Genomic DNA, 24150 nt, shown 5'->3' with positions numbered 1-24150 from the left:
CGAGATTTGAGGAAACATTCACCGACCACAGTGGCCAAGATATGGCTACCGAGGGTGGCCAAAGATTGTTTGTGGACAAGTTCGTACATAATTTGCTCCCTGAACTATGTAATAAACTAAAAGACTCTGAGAGTGCTTGGGCTGTCTCTACATCAGCACAGATTTTAGCTACAGCCCAGTACTATGAGAATAGGCGTAAAGACGAGCTAGACAAGGCAGATAAAAAGACGAAAGATTTGAAAACTAAGGTTCTCCTCCAGCAGGCCTATCCGCCTCGCACGGCTAGTCAGCCCGACTATCAACCGCGACAGCAGTATTCGACGAACGCGCAAGGTAACGAGTTTTCCCACCAGCGTCCTACATATGGCCCGAATCAATGTGCGTATTGCAAAGAAGAGGGTCATTTTAAGGATAATTGTCCGGCTCTTGCGCGACGTTTAAACGGTGGTCAAGGTGTAAGGGGGAGAGGTGTTCAACATGCCCCTAGAGGTAGAGGCCGTGGAAATTTCACTCAGAATACAACTTCTTTTCCGCCTCAGAAGTCCATGAATAGCTTTGACCAACAGAATAATTCATCGTCTAAATCAGCTCAGTACTATGCTGACGACTATTACGCTGAACACGAAAATGAGGGTAACGATTGCTAGGACAGCCATGGACAAAGAGAGGGAGTTGTCTCCGTTCCGGTAGATCAGAATGGACCTTATGTCGAGGTAATAGCCTCAGGAGTGTCAGAGCCATTTCTGCTGGATACTGGTGCCACAAAAAGTTCTATCATGCACTCGAAACTTCCTGGCGCACCTTTGTCTGGCGAAATGAATGTCTCAGTAGGTTTCTCTGGCGCCCCTGTTAGAAACCCGATCTCTAGTCCTATATCCCTTTTTGTTGGCCCATGCGAATTAGAAGCACCCCTCATTTTGACAACAGGTTGTGGTGAAAATTTGCTAGGTTTGGATTTACTAAAAAGGTTATAATCGACTTTGTACTGTTCTCCCTCGGGAGTACAACTTACTTTAGGCAAGAAGGTCATTTCTTCGATGTATTTATCAAAGGAAAATATTCCAACTGAATTATTGTCACTTCCTGATATACTCTGGGCTAATGGTTCTAATGATGTAGGTCGTTTGGAGATAACACCATATGTCATAACGTTGAAAGCCGACGTTAGGTTGCCACGTATTCCCCAATACAAAATATCTAGCGAATGCGAAAAAGCGTTGTTGAAAATTGTTCATGATTTAATTGATAAAGACGTCATCGAAGAAACGACAGGAAATGTCTGTAACAGTCCGGTTTTGCCCGTCTTAAAACGTACTGATCCTTCACAACCCCCTGTGTATAGGTTTGTGATCGACCTCAGAGAAGTAAACAAGATAGTTATCCCACATTTTCCAGTCGTCCCCGACATTACTGCTTTATTGACAATGGTTCCAGCTTCAGCAAATTGGTTCTCGGTGATTGACCTGAAGAACGCTTTCTTCAGTATCCCGATTGCCGAGGAGAGTAGAGATATTTTCGGATTTAATTTAGGAGGACGAAGCTCCCGCTTCAAGTGCGCTCCTCAAGGCTACTGCAAAAGCCCATCCATATTCAGTCAGGCCCTGAAAACACAACTAGACACGATTGCTCTACAAAGTGGTTCAACTCTGATTCAGTACGTAGACGATCTGCTGATCGCTGCGGACACTGAAGAAATTTGCAAGAAAGCTACGTTATCATTATTGCATCACTTATGTGACATGAAGCACAAAGTCTCCCTTTCCAAACTACAATTTTGCCGACAAGAAGTAACCTACTTAGGTCACGTCTTGTCGAAGGAGGGAAGGAGACTGACACCAGAAAGAATACAGGCAATTGCAGAACTAAGTGCCCCAAGGACACAGAGAGAAGTTCGAGCTTTTTTGGGCATTACATCGTACTGTAGACAATGGATACCGAATTTCTCACTGCTAGCTAAACCCTTGCTGGCACTACTCCGTAAAGATACGCCAAATCCTATGCCCTGGTCTGAAGATTGTCAGACGAGTTTTCACAAGTTGCGTGATGCATTGTGTTCAGCCCCTGTGTTGGGAAACCCCAACTACAGTAAGCCTTTCACATTATATGTCCATGAGAAGGAAGGCTGTGCATTATCAGTCTTAACACAACATTTTGGGAACAGACAGCGCCCATGCGCGTATTTGTCGGCAACTCTGGATCCTGTGGCTAAGGCACTACCAAGTTGTCTGAGGGCTACCGCCGCAGCAGCTGTCTGCATTCGACAATCCGCTGGATTAGTCATGAATAATACTCTGATCGTTATGGTTCCGCACGCAGTAGACATTTTACTAAACAGGACAAAGACACAACACCTTACTAGCGCTCGACTATCCAGTTACGAACTGACGTTGCTAGCAAGTCACATCCACATAAAGAGGTGTGATACGCTAAATCCCGCAACGTTATTACCCATTCCGACAGAAACAGACAAGAGTGATAAACATGACTGCTGCTTTAGGACAGAAGAAGAGACAAAAGAGAGAGTAGACTTACAGGACACTCCCCTTCCTGAATGCAATGATACTTTATGGGTTGACGGTTCATGTTTCAAGTTACCGAATGGTGATACGACTGCCGCATATGCTGTAACAACATTACACACCATTATAGAGACCGCACGTATTTCCCACAACTCTGCACAAGCTGCGGAAATTATTGCACTTACCAGAGCATGCGTGTTAGCAAAAGGAAAGCGAGTGAATGTGTACACGGACAGCCAATACGCCTTTGGAGTGGCTCACAGTTTTGGGAGATTATGGCGTGAACGTGGTTTCCTTACCTCACATGGTGCAAAGATACAACATGGTCAGCTAGTTAATGAGCTCCTTGAGTCACTGACCATGCCACTACAAGTTGCCATTATGAAATGCAGTGCACACAAGAAAATTCAAGACGATATTGGCCGCAGGAATGCATTTGCAGACGAGGTTGCGAAAGAGACCGCAAGGGACACGATGAGTCGAATGTATGTTGCAGGTCCCGCTAGATGTACTGCTGATGTGGGAATGTGTGAGGACACCATTGAAAGCATAAAATGCATACAAGCTGAGGCAACTGAGAATGAGTTGAATGAATGGAGAGAAAGTAAGGGTAGATTGGATGCGAATGGTTGTTGGGTCGAATTATCGGAACACCAGCGATGGCTACTATCTAATGCATACGTACTTGCAGTAGTAACAATGGCTCACGGCATGGCACACATCAGTTCGAAAGGAATATGTAAGCTATTTGTCCCAGTATGGCAGAACAGCAATATCCCAAAATATGCAGAAAATGTGGTCAGAAACTGTATGATATGCCTAAAACACAATCCCAGTAAAGGAACTCCAACTCCAGCTGGTCCCTTTGCGCCTCCTACGTATTCGTTCGAGGTTTTGCAGCTCGATTTCATTCACATGGAAAGGTGCAACAATCTAAAGTATGTGCTCGTTGTTGTTTGCGCTTTTTCAAGGTGGGTGGAAGCGTACCCCCTTAAAGACAATACTGCTATGACAACTGCCAAAGCCCTTGTCAAAGAGTTCTTCCCGAGATTCGGTATGCCTAGAATTGTCTGGAGTGATAATGGAAGTGAATTCATAGGACGAGTGATGAAGAGAGTGTGTGAGTGTCTAGGCATACACCAGAAATTCCACGCTGCAAATCACCCCCAATCAGCTGGATTAGTAGAGTGCTACAATGGCACTTTGAAACTCAAGCTAGCCAAGATCCAAGCCAGTACAGGTCTTAAATGGCCTGACGCCTTGCCCCTAGCACTCTTGTCAACTAGGATGACTGTCCATTCCAGATTAGGTCTTAGCCCCCACGAGATCGTGGTTGGCCGCCCAGCCAACGTCTGGGGCGTGCAAGACCAAAGAAACTCCGTGAAATAGAACACCCCGTACTGCTTGATTATTTGTGCGAATTGACAGCTAAATTGCGTGTTTTACACCAACAGGTTCACAGTTCCTCTCCGCCAGCCTCTGACGATCCAGGTCATACCATCGAACCCGGCTCGTGGGTCCTGGTGCGGAATTTCCAGCGCACCAACAACGGACAGCCGAGGTGGACCGGACCATACCTGGTACTTCTTTCCACGAGATCAGCGGTTCGGGTGGACGGCAAAAAGAACTGGGTGCATGGGACCCATTGCAAACGGGTCCCTCTGCCCTTTCCATACGACCGGTGGGTCGATAAAGGACTTGCCGACTCTAAGACTGAATCCGTACCTCGTTTCATCCCTTTCAGCGATGCACGTTTAAAAGAGACTGGTACCGAAAAGGAGAGTGATCGTATTTTGCAAGGACGTGTGTCACCATCTATGCAATTGGACACTACCGAACCTGAGACATTGTTTAAAGACCACACCGTACCTGAGAAGCGACGATACCACCTGAGATCCAGCCCCAGGGACTAATAAAACCTTGATCTAATGCGATTTCCCATATCCCCCAAGAACTATTTTTTATCTTCCAGCTCTCTCGTCCCAGGGAACTAGCTCATTTTTGATTTTCGAACCGCCATCCGGTTCCGCTGCTAGGGTCGCGGTTGAAGTGTAGGGAGTGCAACCAAGGAAGTTTTAGGTCCACGGTTCTGGTTGGTCCGAGGGAGTCACCCCGGACCGAACAGAGCGCGCTCCCTGGCAGAATTGACCTACCACCGCGGGCAGCAAGTAGAGGATGGAGTTTCCAAGGGTAGAGAGACCTGTCAAGCTTACGAACTTTGAAAAACAATTATGTACTATACTGTCCAAGAAAAGATTTTTAATAATATGTGTTCTAATGCTGTGTAGCACTGTGATGCTTTTGATTGGTTATACTCTATTCGTATTTCAAGTTTCCCTACTCTCAAATGACACTCTGCCGACGCCTTCTCCCACTCTCTCCCCACATTCTTTTCACCCTCTACCTGAACACGAGTCTGCCAGAAGGCTCGAATTTGTAAATAACTCTTTCATCCAACTCCTACACCAACACCAGTCTATAATGAACACATCAAACTGTTGGATATGCGGACTCATGCCGCACACGACGGATAAGGGTATCCCATACTTCATCCTGCCATTTAGTTATTATGGTTCTCTGTGGGCTTTTCAGACCATGTTCCTATTCGCCCTAGAACCATACCCGACCCGTTCCACTGAAAGCGATTCCAGTAACAAGGCACTAATAGCAGGGATAAGAAATATGAGTAGAGAATTCGACACATATCTCACTATCCCCAAAGATGAACTGACTCCATACACTCGTTGGAACGTAACCAAACATGGCGTTTACCTGATCAAGAGCCAGGCAGCAAAGAAATCCCGCCCAGTTTGGATAGTGCCCCACCGAGGTCACCTATGTTTACAATGTATTGGTAGAGATCCCTCTGCACAGTTAGGAAAGAGCATTTGCACAGAAACATATGTGCTCGCCTCCCGAACTTCCCCTATACTCTTAGCAGCCAAAGGCACGTATTTCGTCTGCCACGACCAAGCCTATACATGGTTACCCCCTGACTTCTCAGGCACGTGCTTCATCTCATTTCTGCTGCCTCCTACCTACACGGCCCGAGCAGATTACCATCGGACAAGGACAGCTAGAGGTGTCGTGATTAAAGACGACACCGCGGGTCAGGAATTCGCTGACTTCGCAAAAGGTTTTCTGCCATTTTGGGGGCCTATGGTGAACAGCAGGAATATTCGCCAGTTAGCAAGGATAGTTGAATCTGCCGTGACTACAACGGCCGGAGCACTTGGCAATTTGACAACCGAGCTTCAGTCAGATCGACTTATGACCCTTCAGAACCGAATTGCCCTTGATATCATACTCGCCGACCGTGGTGGTGTGGTCATCCAATCCAGTTGTTGCATATTCATCCCTGATAATGCACCGACAGTATACCAGGCCATCTCTAAACTACATGAAATATCTGGTTCCCTTCACGTTGAGAAAGGGGATTGGTCCTTGCTAGGGTGGTTCTGGGGACTGATCGCTGCCTGGGGATGGAAAACGCTAATCTTCATTGGGATGATCTTAACACTTCTGTTTATGTTCTGCCTATGTGTCCAGTGCGCTCCTGCACTCTGTGGCCTCTGTGCTACTTCATGTGTACGGAAGCCTGCGTCAAGGGACGAACTAAGCAACAGGATGATGTTACAGCAGCATCTCCACGAATTCCTTCATACAGATTTGGACTCGGATTAACATGAGTTATTGCCTTACATAAGGGCAAAAGGAGGGTCTGTGGTTCTGAAAATCTGGACCCTATTGTTATCCCAATATCGAGGTCCAATACCCGTGTCACAAAATATCAACCAGACCCCCCAGGATATAGCGGCATGGATTGGCAAATTTAGCGGCACAAAAATGAAAATTTAGCGGCACAAAAATGGAAATTTAGCGGCATTTAGCGGCATTTTATTTTGGGGTTTTTGCAACACCAAACACAGATATCTTACTGTTTGAGTTATTTGACAACATGGAGCGCTGGTGAAATTGTTAGAGAAGAAGAGTTGGGGCTCTTGCATGCTTGGGAAAGAAAGAAAAACTGAATTTAGTATTTTCTATAGACCTTTCCATTTTAACATCTGTGCTACTCTAGCTTCTGTGGTGTTTTACAAATTAACCACTGCTTACCAGTATAAAGTATCTGCCCTACTGGGTAATGTATTTAATAGATGTTCATGTCACAGGGAGGATAGCATGAAATAAAACCGACGAAGAGCAAGTTCTGGTTTCCTAATTGGCGACCACAAACTTTGCGAAGGAATGTTAATGGCGTATATTTACTTTGCAGACAGAAATATCCGCTTGACTTGAGCAGCATTTAAACAAACAAATATGTTTAAAGTTGGACGAAAGACCACCTTCTTACCTGAAATTCGACTCGGTTCAGCAATACTGTTTTTTGGCACCGGTAAATAATGTATTTAGCAGGCGTGCCCCCCTGCCCATGTCCCCATTTTATGACGTAATGAAAGGATCCACCCTCTGCTCCAGAATGTTCCATACATGTATAATGCAACAGGCTGGGGCTATGATTCGTTGTTCAATTTTGAGGTAAAATGTTCGGAAGCTGTAAGTTAAGGTCGTGCAAAACAGATGTGATTTTTTCAAATGCATGGGGAACCCTCGGACAGGCAGAAGGCTTAACAGGGGGTTCTTTCTTCAAATGGTAAAACCGGCAGCCTCTCTAAAATGACCTTCGTTTTCAGAGTGCAAAAAGTAAGTTTTCAGATCCCTGCGATGAGCGGGTGGGAGATTAGAAGAGCGGGGCTTCTCCAACCTTAGGTGGTTAAAAGAACCCACCATGGAAAAGACGTTTTTTCAGCAGGTCCTATTGGGTGGTTAAAAGAACACACCATGGAAAATAAATATTTTCAACAGGTCCTATATATTGCTTTCGGGGGCGTGACCTGGTTGGTGAGGTGCCTCGCGCTCCTTCTTTTAAGACGGAAACGGCGAACGGGCGGAAACGGCAAATTTCGCGGGCATTTTGCAAATATCGCGGCATTTCCCCGAGATCGGCCGATTTCGCGATTTTTTTGCAAATCGCGAAATCGCGATAAGCTGGAGGGTCTGATCAACGTACCATGACGAATTTAGTGTCCGTGAACCGATAATGATTAGGACATCATTCCTATGTATTTGCGTGACAATCGAGGGTAGCCAACACCCCTAAATCGTAGTTTCCGTCCCAATCCCTTAGACTCCATTTTGTGAACGGCATCCATCTTACGTCTTGCCCTCATGTTAAGTCAATTAAAGGTCGAGCTTGATCCAAAAGGACACGTCCACCTTCCCTGACTTCCCCCTGACCTGTCCAAACTGACTCCATTGCCTTAAGCCAAACCTGTTTGGGCGGCTCCCCGCCCAGTGGCTGAATACGATACTATCGACACATAACATTCCACAAACCATTCACCCCATACAGAACATGCTTTCAACAAACATGCACCTGCCCATACTTCTTCTTTATGGCCAGTTTTATGACTGGGTGGTACCTGCCTTTATTGGTGTTTCATCGATATCTGATGGGAGTCCCGGATCTTGCTGGGTAATCTGTCACGAACTGGACATCTAAAATGTGGGTTTGCTTACGTGACGCCGCACTTTGTATTATTACAGAAATATGTTTACAGCCATATCATAAACTCAAGAATTCTTGCTTGAAGCCATTATTTCTGTATAAAAGGAGAAGACTGGTTCTGTAAAAACGAACACGTACAGTCTCCTGAGAATACATGACCCGTGTTTGTCATGCTTCTAGGACACGTGTTACTTGGTAGCTACCAATAAAACTTGATCTCTGACTGCGACTAGAAGACTCATTGTTTCTGTGGTCCGGAACAAGGGAGAACTCAGAGGTCATCGGGTGTTATCCCCTGGCACCACCGGGTTCCTAAAAACCCGGCACCTCAGGCTTTAATATTTTTTTTTACTTTGGACAACATATGTATTGCAGTGCCCTATGTGTAGCCTTTTAACAACCTTGTGGTGAGTTTGAGCATAACTACTTGTTAACCACCCACTGGCTTAAGGGGTCATTGTTTTACCTCTGCATATATGTCTGAGAATGTGGGAAGCACACTATAATCTGTTGGGCCACTCACTCTTTGGTGCCGGAGCACTACACATCACTAGTGTAAGGATGGGTGGAGCTCGCTGAGTTTCAACTATGGAGAATTCTGCGGAGTTACATTAAAACTCCACGAGATTCCGCAGAGTTCCGTGAAATCAGTCTTGACCCTGTGCCTCTTGGGAACAGCGCAGACGTGGGTCCCATGCTCACTATGCCTGGCTGATGAAGGATAATACCCAGAAACCGGTCCCAGGATGCTTGCTTCTGGTCCAGGGAAGATCAGGCTTGGCAGTTCGGTCTGGACTGTTCCCATTAGGCACATAGTCAAGACTGATTTGCATATGGCTGGTTCTAAACTGGGGTGGCATGGTGAGAAAAAGAACGATGGATTTAACCCAGATTTCTTGACTGGGGATGAATGTATGATTTATTCAGCATTCCGTCCTTCATTTGTTGGCGTAGCACTTTTCACCCTAAGTGGGATGGGTATGCCCAGACGTGGGTCCCTTGCTCACTGTGCCTCTGAATTCAAGCTAGCCTGGCTGATGAAGGGTAATACCCAGAAACCGGTCCCAGGATGCTTGTTTCTGGTCCAGGGAGGATCTGGCTTGGCAGGTCGGTCTGGACTGTTCCCATGAGGCACAGGGTCAAGACTGATTTGCATATGGCTGGGTATAAACTGAGGTGGCATGGTGAGCAAAAAAACAATGGATTTAACCCAGATCGCTTGACTGGGAATGAATGTATGATTTATTCAGTATTCCGTCCTTCATTTGTTTGCATAGCACTTTTCACCCTAAGTGGGATGGGTATGCCCAGACGTGAGTCCCTTGCTCACTGTGCCACTGGATTCAAGCTAGCCTGGCTGATGAAGGGTAATACCTAGAAACTGGTCCCAGGATGCTTGTTTCTGGTGCAGGGAGGATCTGGCTTGGCAGTTCAGTCTGGACTCCTTCCATGAGGCACAGGATCAAGACTGATTTGCATATGGCTGGGTCTAAACTGGGGTGGCATGGTGAGCAAAAGAATGATGGATTTAATCCAGATCTTTTGACTGGGGATGAATGTATGATTTTTGCAGTATTCTGTCCTTCATTTGTTTGCCTAGCACTTTTCTTTACCAAGGCAGCATTAAGCCATGGCTGCCTTGTAAATAATGTGGAGAAGCGTGGCTCAATGGTTAGAGCGGCAGACCCTGATGCAGCGGTCTGGCCCGGGACCAGGGTTCAATTCCCGCCTCGGCGGTTCTTGGACTCAATTTCCCCTGATAATTCTCGCCTCGCTGCCTAGTCTAATCATGGGTCCCACTCTGGGCAATAGCTTGCTTAATCTTCACAAATGCCCCAGCAGCGCTTGGATGCCTGGCTTCACCTTGGGGTGCCCAGGAGTGGACATTTCACAGGAAAGCCAGGATGGGTTCCACAGTGGTATGAATACAGCGCTACGAGACCTCTGGGTAGAAGTGTGCTATATAAATACAAACATATTTACATTTGTAAATAATGCGAAGCACATATCGCCACAGGAACGTCACTAAAAGTGACGTTCCTGTGGCGATAGGGGCTTGTAAATATGCCCCCTGGAGTCTTCTTTTCTATTTTTTTTGTCAAAGTGGTGCAGGAAAAATACGTTCTGTGGAGGATCTTAAATTGGATTAATCTTAATCTGGAAGTTATGGCCACTTCCCTGGGGGACGCTGATGCTTCCAGCAAATCTTCATCCAACTCTCCGATATCAGTTTGCCATTTCTCTCTCAGTTTCTGGAAGGGATCTGGCAATATTTACAAGAATATGGTGCAGCCCTGCGTTTCACCCTGCGCTGGCGCTAAGTTTAGCAGCTTAGCACCAACGCAGGCAAGGGTGTCTGCGTGCAGGGAAAGATTTGTTTATGTACAGGAAGGTGTCCCTTCATGCACATAAACAATCTTGAAATGCCATTTGGTAACTTCTATGTGTGCTACTAAATGCAGTGCACATGAAAGTCACAAAATAGCATTTAAAAAAAAATATTGTTTATGTGCAGGAAGGGGGACCTTCCTGTACATGAACAATCATTGGCCTTTTGCTGTTTTTATATGTGCTACACAAAGCAGCACCCATGAAATCAGCAAAAACAAGGAGAAATTAAATATTTATCCTCCCTTTGCCAAGTTAAGATCAGGTTTTCACTGGTCTTAATTCTGGGGCTGACTCTATTTAAGCCTCCCTTGTAAATAGGAAGCAGCTTCAGAATTCATGGGTGTTGCGGTGGAACGCCCACCGCAACACCCATTGCCCTCCCCTTTCACGATAAGTATTGCATGAAAGGGGGTCTTATTTACAAGGCAGCATTAAGCCATGCTTAATAAGGCGAAGCCCCTATCACCACAGGAACGTCAAAAAAAGTGACGTTCTTGTGACAATAGGGGCTGTATATATACTCCCTTGTGTGGACAAAAAGGTACGAGGCCTAAGTGCAAATATTCTGGTTATTGTGTACTGTACCCAGGGCACAAGTCCTAAATAAAGAAGTGGGGGGATGCTCACAGACAGGAAGTGACGGCACAACCGGAAGTCACGTCACAAAAGGAAAAAACCTGTTAAAATAGGTATGTGTTTAATAGTTGTTGTAGCGCTTTTGCGCAGGGGGGACGGCGTCCATCCATTGGTTGAAGATCTCGGCGTCTATTGGGTACCCTGGCAACGGCGAACCTGGTAGGTGAAGGGGCGTGGTGACCGGCGTGGTGTCCTGCGGCAGTCCGAGAAACTTCCGATTTCAAAATGGTGGACGGCGTTTTGATTGAGCAGGGTGGACGGCGTCCATCCTGGAAAACCCTCGAAAACAAGTGGGGGGATGCCGTCCACCCGCGTGGTACCCCGACTCGTGCCCTGACTGTACCTTACTATGCTCTTGTAACTGATGTAACTTTTAACGCAACAATCCTAAATGTAAAGCGCTAGTCTAGTTGCGCCATATAAAACTTTATAAATAAATACCCCAAACAGCCAAAGACTTAGCACGGGGAGGCCTAGCAGCAAATGTGCTAATCTCTGTTATTGGAGTTCTTCAAACTGCCCACATTTAATTTCTTAAGTCACCTCTAATTCTTTGAAACCATATCCCTAAACGTTGACAGTTCCTAAGCCTTGTGTCTCTGGTTGACTCACTGGGGCCCACTGTTCTTAAGGGATTAGAGCTTATTTCCGGAAAAATAATTATTAGTACAGGAAAAAGTTATTAGGTTCCTTGAAAACAAGGCAAACAAATCTCCGCCCTAGCATCCTATATATTAAACTGCCGTCAGTATGCTTAAAGAGGCACAGTTCATGGTAGGCGTGACCATGTACACAGTCAAGACATTGGCTTGTAGCCTGCAGGTCACATGCAGAATCCAGCTAGGGCTGTCTCTGACTTTCATCCTTCTGGTCCGGGTCATGATGTGCTCACTATATATAATAGTCCACATAATATTTTGTTAAATGGATTGCAGGCATTTAGGCATTTTGATGTGGCTGATTTTCCACGCAATACCCTTTTGGGAAGGCCCGCGGGACGTGTGATTAAAGCCAGTGTTGTCATGTTCCTAAATATTTAATCTGTGAGCACAGAGACCCATCTGTGACTAATCGGTACATGAACTTTAGGCTGAAGGAAAGGGGTGATTAACAAATATGAACGGACCAATCCAGTGCCGATGTTTTTTAGATGATAAATAGCGCTGTTAGCCTGTTCAGAGAGGTAAGGAGGTAGATGCCTTGGGTTTAGCCAATGAAAGCGCAGCCTGACTGATGACGCTCATTCTGGAATGCCACCTCTGCCTCCCACGTGAGCATCCTAGCGAGCTGGCCTGGCACAGCGAATGTCAAAACATGTATAAAACATGCCTGTTTGCAAAACATTTAACATAAGCGGGAGGGCTGGGGCAGCGGACCGGAAAAGAGACAAAAGAAAAGGCAAAGACAAATAAACGGGGGATGAAGAGAGAGACAAGCGGGGAGAAAGATCGATGGAGATTTAGTGAAAATGTGACCAAGGTTTAGAAAGAGGGAGAAGGGGGAGGCGGTGGCGGCGGGTGCGCAGGGAGAGAGGAAGGAAAGAGTGAAAGGGAAAAAGGTGGGAGAGAGGAAGAAAAGAGTGAAGGAGGCAGAAGGTGGGAGAGAGGAAGGAAAGAGTGAAGGAGGCAGAAGGTGGGAGAGAGGAAGGAAAGAGTGAAGGAGGCAGAAGGTGGGAGCCAACCGTGCGAGCTGGAGGGAGCGAGCAGGGGTCGAAGTTGGGTAGGTTCTATTTTTTTTTTTTTTTTTGCAGAGTTTTATATAGCGCGAACTAGAACCGAATCGAATCAGTTATCAGAGCGCTTTACATAGCACCAGTTACGTTACATGAGGACACATATTCATTTTAGGCACGGGGAGATTAAGTGATTTGCCCATAATCACAGGGGTTTTTTGGCGTCGTTACCGAGACTCGAACCCAGATACACAGGTCCGAGGTCGAGCGCCTTAGCTGTTAGGCCAACCCCTCTCCCCATTAAAGTGCTAAGGATTGCTTTGATCGAGAATTGACCTCAATCTCTTCAGCAAAAACCATCTTCTGTAAATTTGCCTGATTACTCAACCACCCTATAGAAGCAGCTTGGGAGCAGCTTGGGAGCATGTGAGGTCCAATTCCCATTCTGCCAGAAATTTGGGTGTAATATTCGATACCTCGCTCTCTATGACCTTTCAAGTCAACAGGACCGTGGCTACCTGCTGGGGTGTGATTAGGATACTCAATAAAATCCGTGGGTATCTTTCCCCCCAGGCTCGTAAACAGGTTGCAGTTGCTTTGGTAGGATCTAGATTAGACTACTGTAATTCCCTGTATATTGAAGCCAATAAAAGTCTTGTTCGCCGACTGCAGATAGTGCAGAATGCTGCAGCTCGGTTTGTCCTGGCCCTTCCTAAATCCTCCTCTGCCACTGCAGCCAGGAAAGAACTTCATTGGCTCCCTGTTCACCAAAGAATTTCTTTCAAGATTCTGTGTTTGGTCTACAGAGCCCTGACGGAAGGCCCTTCGAGCGCCATCGGCTCCCTTCTCACGCGCTATGTCCCCATACGAGATCTTCGTTCTTCGGGACTCTGTCAACTGGTTGTTCCTCGTGCTAAACTAGTTAGATGGGGAGCCAGAGCCTTCTCCGTGGCTGCTCCGAAGCTTTGGAATTCTATCCCTATCCTAATAAAAACCCTTCCCACAATTGAGACATTTAAAAAGGCTCTTAAAACCTGCCTTTTTAAGAGGGCATATCAATGAGAGAAGGCTGTAGAATGGGGGATTTTCGCTGATTTATTTGACTTAGGCGCCTTGACGCCCATGGGGCTAAGTTTGCGCTCTATAAGATTCGGTTCATTCATTCATTCATTCAATTGGTGGCACCCATCTTCATGAGTTTCTCTCTCTCTTTCTTCATGGGTTCTTGTGAGACATTGTTTACACGTAACACATCAGGAATATTAATTTCAGCCCTGTTTTGTTTTAATTTAAAATGACCACTTTCTCCTAAGCCATGCAAGCATTATTTAACATACTATTGGGAATGACTCTTTCAAGTTTTTTTCATTTTACAAAAAAAGTGCTCATACTTTTCATTAACTGTTCCTGGACAGTTAATGCCGACCTGGAGGTGCTGGAAGGGAAGGTGGGGGTATCCAGTATGTGGAGTAGCAGACAGACACGGAAAAGATGGAAATGTGTGCTTGGGTTCATGGGCAAATCTAAGTGCTGCTTAAAAGCCACTAAAAGTTTCAATATTTGGCGTAATGTAAAGCTTAACAAGGTGAGGTCACCGTACGGGGAAGCTTCCTCCTTCATTCCGGTTACTAAGGCAACAAAGGCTGGCAAGGTCACCCAAGACTGACATTTAGGGGCCTCCTAAGTGTTTGGTAAGCCACTAAATCTGAAACAAAATTATAGCCAGGGCATACATCCTAAACAAGCATTTACAATGCAATGGTCTCGTCTTTGTTAAAGTTAGAGCTAATGGCATTGCAAATGTAATTTTTTTCATTTATTGTTTTATTTTAAACCAATAAATATATGGTATTGTCATTTACAATGGCAATAGGTAAGCATTAGAGAGTAGTAGAGAGTAATAGCTTAATCTCTCGCAAATGCGAGACCTATTGCATTTGCACCCACACATACAGAACCACACACACACACAGAGCCACACACATACACACAGAGCCCAACACACACACACAGAGCCACACACACACACACACACAGATTTACACACACACACACACACATGCAGAGCCCCCCCCCACACACACACAACACACTGACAGCCACACACACACACACACACACACACAGAGCCACACACACATAGAGCCACACACACACACACACACAGAGCCACACACACAGAGCCACACACACACACACACACACACAGCCACACATACACACATAGAGCCACACACACAGAGCCACACACACACAGAGCCACACACATGCACACAGAGCCACACACACACAGAGCCACATACACACACAGAGCCACATACACACACAGAGCCTCACACACACAGAGCCACACACACACACAGAGCCACACACACACACGCTAGCTGTAAAGTAATTGAAGTGAAGTGCTGATCTTCTATACCTACTTTTGTTATTTGTTTTATATCTCGCATTGACGTACATGCACTTTGTATTGCCAGAATTGTCTCCAGCTAAGACCAATCAACTGTTTTACATGATTATATTCTTTCACATGCACAATCAGGGGGGCAGAGGCAAGAAAAGCCAGCACAATCAGGGAACAGAGGCAAGAAAAGCTAGCACAATCAGGGAACAGAGGCAAGAAAAACAAGCACAATGAGGGGGCAGAAGGCAAGAAAAGCAAGCACAATCAGGGAACAGAGGCAAGAAAAACGATCACAACCAGGGAACAGAGGCAAGAAAAACTAGCACAATCAGGGGACAGAAGGCAAGAAAAACTAGCACAATCAGGGGGCAGAAGGCAAGAAAAACGGGCACAGTCAGAGAACAGAGGCAAGAAAAGCGATCACAACCAGGGAACAGTGGCAAGAAAATGGGCACAATCAGAGAACAGAGGCAAGAAAACGGGCACAATCAGATAACAGAGACAAGAAAAACAAGCACAATCAGGGGGCAGAAGGCAAGAAAAACGAGCACAATCAGGGAACAGAGTGTTCATACCCCACCCACCCAAATGCATTTATACGCCCCATGTTCCTGCCCCACCCCAGCTTCTCTAGATCTGCTCACCCCCAGGCTCCTGTCCCCCATCTTTCCCCGCACCCCCGTCAGTTCCATGTCCTTCCCCCACAACGCCCTCTCTTCCTTGAAGGATGCTGCCCACAACCATGAGACTAGGGGGTCCTGGGGGTGACAGAGGCCTCGGTTCCCTCTGTGGGACGGGTGACGGAGGTCTGGAGGGTCCCAAACCCACCGAGTGCCGAGTAGTGTCTGTGGGCCCCCCGGTGGCGAGCGGCACCTGCCCCAGAGTGTGAGACGTGGCCGTGGGAGACCAGGGTTCGGTATGCATGGAATGCGCTGTATAAACCGCTGTACACGCGGCACAGGGGTGTGGTAGCACCCCCAGCCCCCTCCAAGGCCTCTACCCCCGCAGTGCACCACTTGGCCAGCCCCACGCCCCACTGCCCCCCTCACCTCTCGGGACCAATGCTCGGGCCACAGCAGGTAATCCGGAACTGCCCCAGACAGACACCCTGTATCCCAGAGAGCACTACGCGACGGGGCTACTCTGCCGGCGGTGTGCGCCAACTCTATGGTGCCGGCGCGAGGGGGGTCGTACTGGGTCGACTGGGGCGCGCGACTCCCAGGGCCCATGGAATGTGGCCGGGATGTGCGGGGCATGATGGGGGGGGATGAGGAGGAAGAAGGAGGGTAAATGCAAACCCTCCAGGCCTGGACTGTCACCCCTTCACCCTCACCACTGAATGCGCCCCCACTCGCCCCGCTGCCCCCCTCACCTCTCAGAACCAACGCTCGGGCCGCAGCAGGTAATCCGGAACTGCCCCAGACAGACACCCCGTATCCCAGAGAGCACTGTGGGACAGGGTGGCGCCAACTCTATGGCGCCGGCGCGATGGGGGCTGGACTGTCTGAGGAAGGAGGGAGGGAGCAGAGTTAACTCCCCACCAGGGAAAAACAAACAACCCTTCAGAGAGCAAGACCTGGCCCTCTTCAAGCAGGGGGTGGGGCACAGTGATCCCCTCACCCAGCAGACTACAAAGAGCCTCAGAGGCAGCATGGCACCAACTGCCCCTCAGCAGACAAGGGTGTCCTTGACTGGTAGATACGGCACTCTCAAAGACAGAGGGCGGGGGGGACAGCCCCCACCAAGAAACGAGAATATTCGTCACAGGGCGCAAAAGTGGGCCTCGTATGCAGCAACAAACACATGGCACCCCGCCGGGGGCACAGTGCCTCCCTCCTCACACACACATACACACACACAACCCTGCGCGTCACTCCCTGCGCACATTTCCTGCAGCCCCCCTCCCTACCCCCGACCAATCAAGAGCCAAACACTGGTCTCCATCAAAGACAGATACCACCGCCCCCCCTTAACTCTTACCTCAGGGCCAGGGGCAGCTCCAGGGCCGGAGACACCTGCAGGGGGAAAGAGAGACATTAGAGGGTGAGGGGTGGAAGTTCTCGGGTGAGAGAGACCGAAGCCCCTCAGGATAGGAGGAGTGTGGAACGAGAAGGGGTGTTTAGTGAGGGGGGGCACGCCTTGAGATGACAGGGGGTGGGAAAGCTTGAAGGGAGAGGGGGCCCTTTAGCAGTTAGTTTCCTCGGGGTGGGGGAGGGCTCAAACATCAGCCGGGGAGGATGGGTGCAGGGGCTAAGGGGCACCCTCGGGTCTGAGCAGGAGGCGCGCAGACGCGGGGGTACACAGAGCTCCTCAGGAGCTCGGATCACCAGAGGCAGAGTACAGATGGACGGTGCTCCTCCGGGTGAGGGCCAGAGCTCCCACGGGCCGGAGGCGGAGCCCTCCTGGAGTTGCAGCGTTTGGATGAACTGAGCCCCCCGGTCAGCAGCAGACCCCGGATCACACGCGGCGAGGTCGGTGGGGGTGGGGTTCTTGCAGAGTTATGGTGCACGGAGCTCCTCGGGGTGAGCAGCCGAGCCCGGATCACACGGGGCAGAGCTCAGATCAGGGGATGTGGGGGGTGGCGGCAGAGTTCGGGGGGGACAGCACCCCTCGATAGGGTGGAGGCTCAGGGCAGTCGGTGACAGCGGAGCTCCAACCGGGGGCTCGAAAGAGGAACCGGCGGTCGGTGGACTGGAGAAGAGGGGGGGGGCAGAAATCGAAGATCGGGGTTAGGCGAAGGGTAGCCGAGGAGAGGGCAGATCACGGGCAGGGTGGAGGGGGTGCCAGCGCTCTGACCCGGACGTGGGGGAAGGAGGGGGAACTTAGCCGAGTGGGGAGGAGAAGTGTCCAGGCGGGGAGGAGGAGTTGGGGGGCACTCGGGCAGCGCCCGGTCCGGCGCAGGGTACGCACCTGTGCAGACGTCCGCAGCCCCTTGCTTCGGGCCTCTCATCCTGGAGTGGGGTCCGGTATCCACCGCTGCTCCCGCGTCGGCCCCACCTCCGACTCCGGGAGGGCCGATCCACTGCTGCCGGGCAGGGGACTCTGCTCCTCGAAAACTCATGGCTTCCCCCTCCGCTCCATGCTGATCCAGGAGGAGGTGAGGCCTGGGAGGGCCCTGCGCCTTCGACCGCCACCTCCCCCTCCTACTGAGGCGAAGGAGAACAAAAAAAACAAGCCTGAACCGCGGCCCTGCCAGCTCAGCCCATGCAGGCGGTTCCTCCTCCAGCCCTCCACGGGCTGGGGGAGCCAGGGTAGGGAAGAGGGAGGGCACCGAGGGGTGAGGCGGTGGGGAGGAGCACAGAAGGGGCAGGGAAAGAGACAGAGGGAAAGAGAAGAGGTAGGAATAGATGGGGCAGTAGAAGAACACCATTTGCATTTAAGCCCAGTCCTTTTCAGACTGGGGGGCATGTTTTTTGTTGAGTGACTGAAGACGTCACGGAGAGAAAGGACAGCAAAAAACACGCCCCTCAATCCAAAACGGACGGGGCTTAAAGTAACAGACACAGCTCTTCTCCAATGGCTGGCCCCCGTTTAGGAAGCCAGCCAATGGAGAAGAGCTAGCTCGTTTACCCTCCGTACTAGAAAACATAAAATCTCGCCAGCGAGACTGCGCAAGCGCAAAGGTGGGGGTCTAACCAGGTTAGGCAGGATGCAAATGACATCAAGACGCGTGCCATCACAGCACATAACGTCACAACGCGTGACATTGCACAAGGCATCTCAGGAAGTGAACTCACTGGAAGTGAAGTCACAACAAGTGGCATCACATTTTAAGATCTGACACATATGTTTTATGAGGTATATCATGAGTACATTTAAGCACATTATGAAATTTAATAAATGAGATTTGGCGTCGGGTTGTGCCAAAAAAGTAGCCCAATCCTTACACAAAATCTGGGTCTAACGTAATACATGTATTTTTTTTTAAAACCCTGCCATTATGAAATTGGCAACAAGGAGTAGCATGGCTGGAAATCTCTTCTGCTTAATTGGGTGCATAGTCTGCATTTTTAAATATTTTATGGTGCTAAGGCATCTGCTGCAGAGGTGCCTAGTAAATCTCAGGGAATAATAATCATGGTGAGATAACTCTTGAGGTTAAGGCATTTGTTGGAGAGATTTGTGTTTTGTGTAGTTCCAGATTAGAATCAAATTAGTATAGAAGGTTAAACTGTCTCCTGCAAAGCACATCATGTAACATGAAGATTACAGATTTTTATTTAGTGTAGATAGGTAAGAGGGTTAACTCTTTAAACACAGAGATCCTTTTGGTAATGTAGTTCTTAAAGTGTAATCTTCCTGATGTAGCACAGTGAGCTATGAAGGCATGTGAACCTACATATTGTAGCCCTCACTGTCTCACATAACACATCTTGTACATTGATTTACACACTTACATGATTTATTGTCAATGTATAATGTGCATGCTATGTAAAGTGCTCTGACACCCTGCATGGGATGAGTCTTGCTATAAAATATATAATACAGTGCTATTTAAATTGTTATTTGTGTAAAAACGGAGACAGACCAACACATCTGACATTCTTATAGAGCATGCACTTATATCTAGGGACCGATCAAAGTCAAAAGCTGCGTCTCTTAAGTACCTGTGAAGAGATAACAAGCTGTGTTCTTTGTTTCCTCTCCCTTGCATTTACATTTAAGTGTAAGGTTCCAGGCTGTGACCTGTCAAGATACTTGATCAAAAGGAGGCCTTATGGCCCCTTAACTTTGGCCTTTATCTTTGGTTCAACTTCCTCTCTCCATACAGGGGGAACCTCTCTCATAGGATACTGCTTCCCTTTCCTCCTAACAGAGGAATCAGGTTCGTACAATGTCTGAAGCGGTAATTTAGACCTAAAACATGTATCGTCGCCACGGCATCTGTAACATCAGATTCCACTATCGTCCCTTTGGCAAATTCTGACTGAACATCAAGCACTTCCTGCGGAATCGGACCCAACTCATTATCTTCCCATTCCTGACGAAGAAAAGTACACATTACATCAAAAACGTACCTTTGCTTAGGCGGCTCCCACTGAAAGAAAACATCCATAACCGCTGGCAAATCATACCTAGAAGCATTTAAAATCCATCTACGAGCCAACAAATCCAACACTGTCCGCTCTTCGGAACTAGGAAGCTGACTACGACTCTGCTTTCATTCCGAAACAGGGGTCATATTCAGTGACCCAAACAATGGAGACAACAGATTAACAACAGTCTCAGTCATTCGTTTTCGAGCAGAAGGAGAAGAAGCAGACATAAGAACAAGAGAATAAGTATTTTGAGGCAAAAGAGGTGTAGGAACAAGAGCAGTAGGAGTCGAAGATGCAGAAGTAGAAGGCAAAGGAGTTTGAGGCAAAGCTGGTAGCAAAGCTTGCGACCCTAGAGTGGGTTGCGCAGTAGGAGGCAAAACCATCTGTGGAGCACCGGGTGGCTGAACAACAGCAGGAGGTTGAACAACAAAGGGTGGAACAACCGGGGGTAATGGAGGCGCAGTAGCACCCTGCACATAAGGGGGTGGCAATCTCAGTAGATGAGAGATCAAAGGATCTTTTTCAGGATCTTCAATCACTTTTGGAGGAGAAGACGGCAAGGCCGGATAACATTTATCAATGGCCATGCAACGTTGTGTATCTGAGACTTCACTCGCACGCTCTTCTCCATCTTCCCTAAACTGCCTAGCAGCTTGTAGTACTGACATATTCTTATCTTTCCTATCTCTCTTTGCTTGCTTAATTTCTCGCTGTTTGGCTTCCTTACGCCAAAGGCGGAAAGAGTCAAACATTGCCGCCCGGGCTTTCTTCTTAAATAGCGCAACTTCCAGATTATCTAAAATATTTAATTCGAAACTACCATGTTGGGGCCATCGTAAAACACCATCTTTCTTCGTATAGCGAACCCATACTTCATTATAAGTGATAGGACCCACTCCGTGTTTTGAATAGAGCTCATAAGTCGGAGTTCCAACCGGAGGTATCGGACACGAATCCTCCAATCGGGAATCCCTGTTGCAACCACAACCAAACCATTTCCTAATTTTGCTAAAACCAGGCATCTTATCGCTACTAATCTAGCTTCAAACTTCAAGGGGTTATCAACTATCGATACACTCGTAAATATACGAGCCCCTCGGCTTCGGCTATTGCAACATCCGAATCAAAACCAAGAACCAAAACAAAGTCGTGGGAGTGACCCACTTATACTTAACCAAAATATCTGTCACGCCACCAGAAGACCGTCTGTCGTCTCGCTTTACAAAGGATCAATCAAGGGTCCAAGACAGGGCCACAGTCAGGGCAGCAGTCCGTAGCCGTTGGAAAGCGGGAAGCCTCGCAGAAAAGACCTTCGGTCCACGTCGACATGCAGGGGTCGATGAAGTGGCGGCGTTCCTCCAGAATTTCCTCATGTGGCTCCTTACGATCCTCAGGCTTGGACCGGTACCGATGAAGTCGCCCCACCGTTAGGTGCCAACTGAAGAACCGGGTTTTCTTAGAACCCAGCGGTGCCAGGGACACACCCGAAGTCTTCGGATTCTCCTGTCTTGGAATACAGAGACCCGGAATACTTCTGGATGGCGTCAAAGATCAAATTTATTAGCTGCAGCTAGTAACAGTAAACCAAGCAATACAACACGGTGTACAACTCAGGAAACTGCTCAATTTTCATAGAGCAAGACATCGCTTTTTATACACCATATTCTCATTATAAATGTACACCCACTGCGCACAATTCTGTAAGTAACAGTACAGTAACCCAACCCAAAAGTTAATTATTAGGACTGTCCCAAATTCAATTTCCACAAGCCGGACAAACCCATAATTGAAAGCACTACCCATGTAATGAAAAGTCGTAAGGAAAGAAACAATTCAGATGTTGAGTAGGATAAGATATGTGCAAGAAACTAAAAGTTAACTATATCCTGAACATTGATTGGCAATTTTAGACAGAAATCAAACCAAGGGAAATTGGCCTCGCGAAGGGTCAGTTTCAGGTGAAGAGGTCAGCGTCCTGCAGTTCGCTCACAAGTCAGAAAAGGACCTGTTAATGCATACTTGGAGAAGTGTGGCTCACTGGTTAGAGGAGGCAGACCTGGAAGCAGAGGTCAGCCCGGGACCAGGGTTCAATTCCCGGCTCGGCGGGGTCTTGAGTCCTAAAATGTCCATGGACTCAACAATTCTAGCTCTGGTGCCTACTCAATTCATGGGTTCACACTCTGCGACTCTGGGCAATAGCTTGCTTAATCTCCACAACGGCCCCTCGCGGCGGGATGCCTGGCTTTCACCTTGCGGATACCCTGCTGGGGTTATCTCACAGGGGAATACCAGGACGGGTTCCCTAAGCAAGCGCTTAGAAACCGCTCGGTGATTTGCGCTATATAAATTCCTGTACATTTACATTTATACATGAACAATGAGGCCCATGCAACTTTGTTCGTTCGGTTACCTCCACGGCCTACGTGAGGGCAACACAAAAATGGCGTCACGAACAACTCAAACAAAATGGAGTCAGGTTCGAAATCACAGAACCTCAGAAGCCTGCACGTTGCTGCTGGGATTGGAAAACTGACAATGTTCAGATGCTGCTGCACATGTCCTGGTGTCTGCATATTACACCGGGTCAAGTTCAGCATATTTCTGTGGGGCCCAACTTCTTGGCAGAGAAGACAACATACACCCTGTAAAATAGTAGGTGGACGCCACGTACACTCGTGTACCCCCAATTTCTGCCCTGCTATAGTTATTGATTGGATGCAGGAGAAAATGCAAGAAGCACTGTGTGGCCTTGAAACTCCTCCTTCCAGCCCATGGGCACTTTTCCATAATGTAAGTGTGCCCACGACCCTGCATGCCCAGTGCGATGCTCACGTCAGCATGGGAAGCTATAGTAGGCCAGGACATGCTCTTGTTCTATTCAGCTACTCATAAACTGTGCACTGGCCAAGGAAGTCAACCCGAGATTTGTGAGTTCTCAGATATGGTTTGAAATGGAATACTGGTAGCACGTTTGGCCTATTTAATGATGTTTTCTTTGGGGAAAATTTAGGTAATTTCAAAAGCCAAGAGCTCAGGCCCCATGGAGGAGTTCTCAGTTCTCTCAGTCTCATCTATTAAAGGGCCACAATCATGTAATCAGGGTCAAACTTAGTGAATCCTTTTGCCCATAAAATCACAAGGGACAAGCAACACCACTCTGACACTTCTCACAGTGGCAGCAGGGGAGTTGTAGCGCCTCCCTGAGGCTACAGGATCACTGGTGTAGCCAACCACTTCTGTCACTAGAAGAGCTTTTACTGCAATGGGCTTCGGCCTGATGCTTCCCTTCTAGGACGCACTACAGTGCCACGCCCCCTGTGGTTGAAAGAGTTACCGCAGAACTCTTCCCTTTATCATTAACCAGTGATTTACCACAAATAGCCACTAGGTGGCAATAGAACATTATGGTTTTGTCTGCTGTCCATCTGCCACAGCAAACTCTCCGGTATTCAATATGGTTGCCAAACACTGAGACATGGCCACGGTCTACTGGAGTCGCTGCTGAATTCTCTGTGAGTCTGCTTCTCCTCTTCCACCAGAGCAGAGGCAGTCTGTTCAGTCCCAAAAAAGGCAGAATGAGCTTACTACAGGGCACATGGAACTTGTCAGCCCAGGTCTCACTGCACCCCGCCACTGGTTGTAAGTACTATACAGGGACTGGTCCTTTTAATTCACTGCAGAGACACAATGCAGTGCGCCATAGGGACCAATATACCATTGCAGAGTCCACCAGAGTGTCTAGCCACTGCAAGTCACCCATGATTGAGATATTTTATTTAGATTATAAAATATAATCATTAAAGTTCAGACAGAAATATTTAAAATACCAAGTTACATCAATCGTTAGATTCAGCTAAAAAATGAAAATTTAATTTAAAAGACATAAAAAAATGTGAAGGTGAAAAGAGGAAATAAAA

The sequence above is a fragment of the Lissotriton helveticus genome, chromosome 5_1 (genome assembly GCF_964261635.1).
Source record: "Lissotriton helveticus chromosome 5_1, aLisHel1.1, whole genome shotgun sequence".
Classification (NCBI taxonomy): domain Eukaryota; kingdom Metazoa; phylum Chordata; class Amphibia; order Caudata; family Salamandridae; genus Lissotriton; species Lissotriton helveticus.
Note: the sequence above shows the minus strand (reverse complement) of the source record.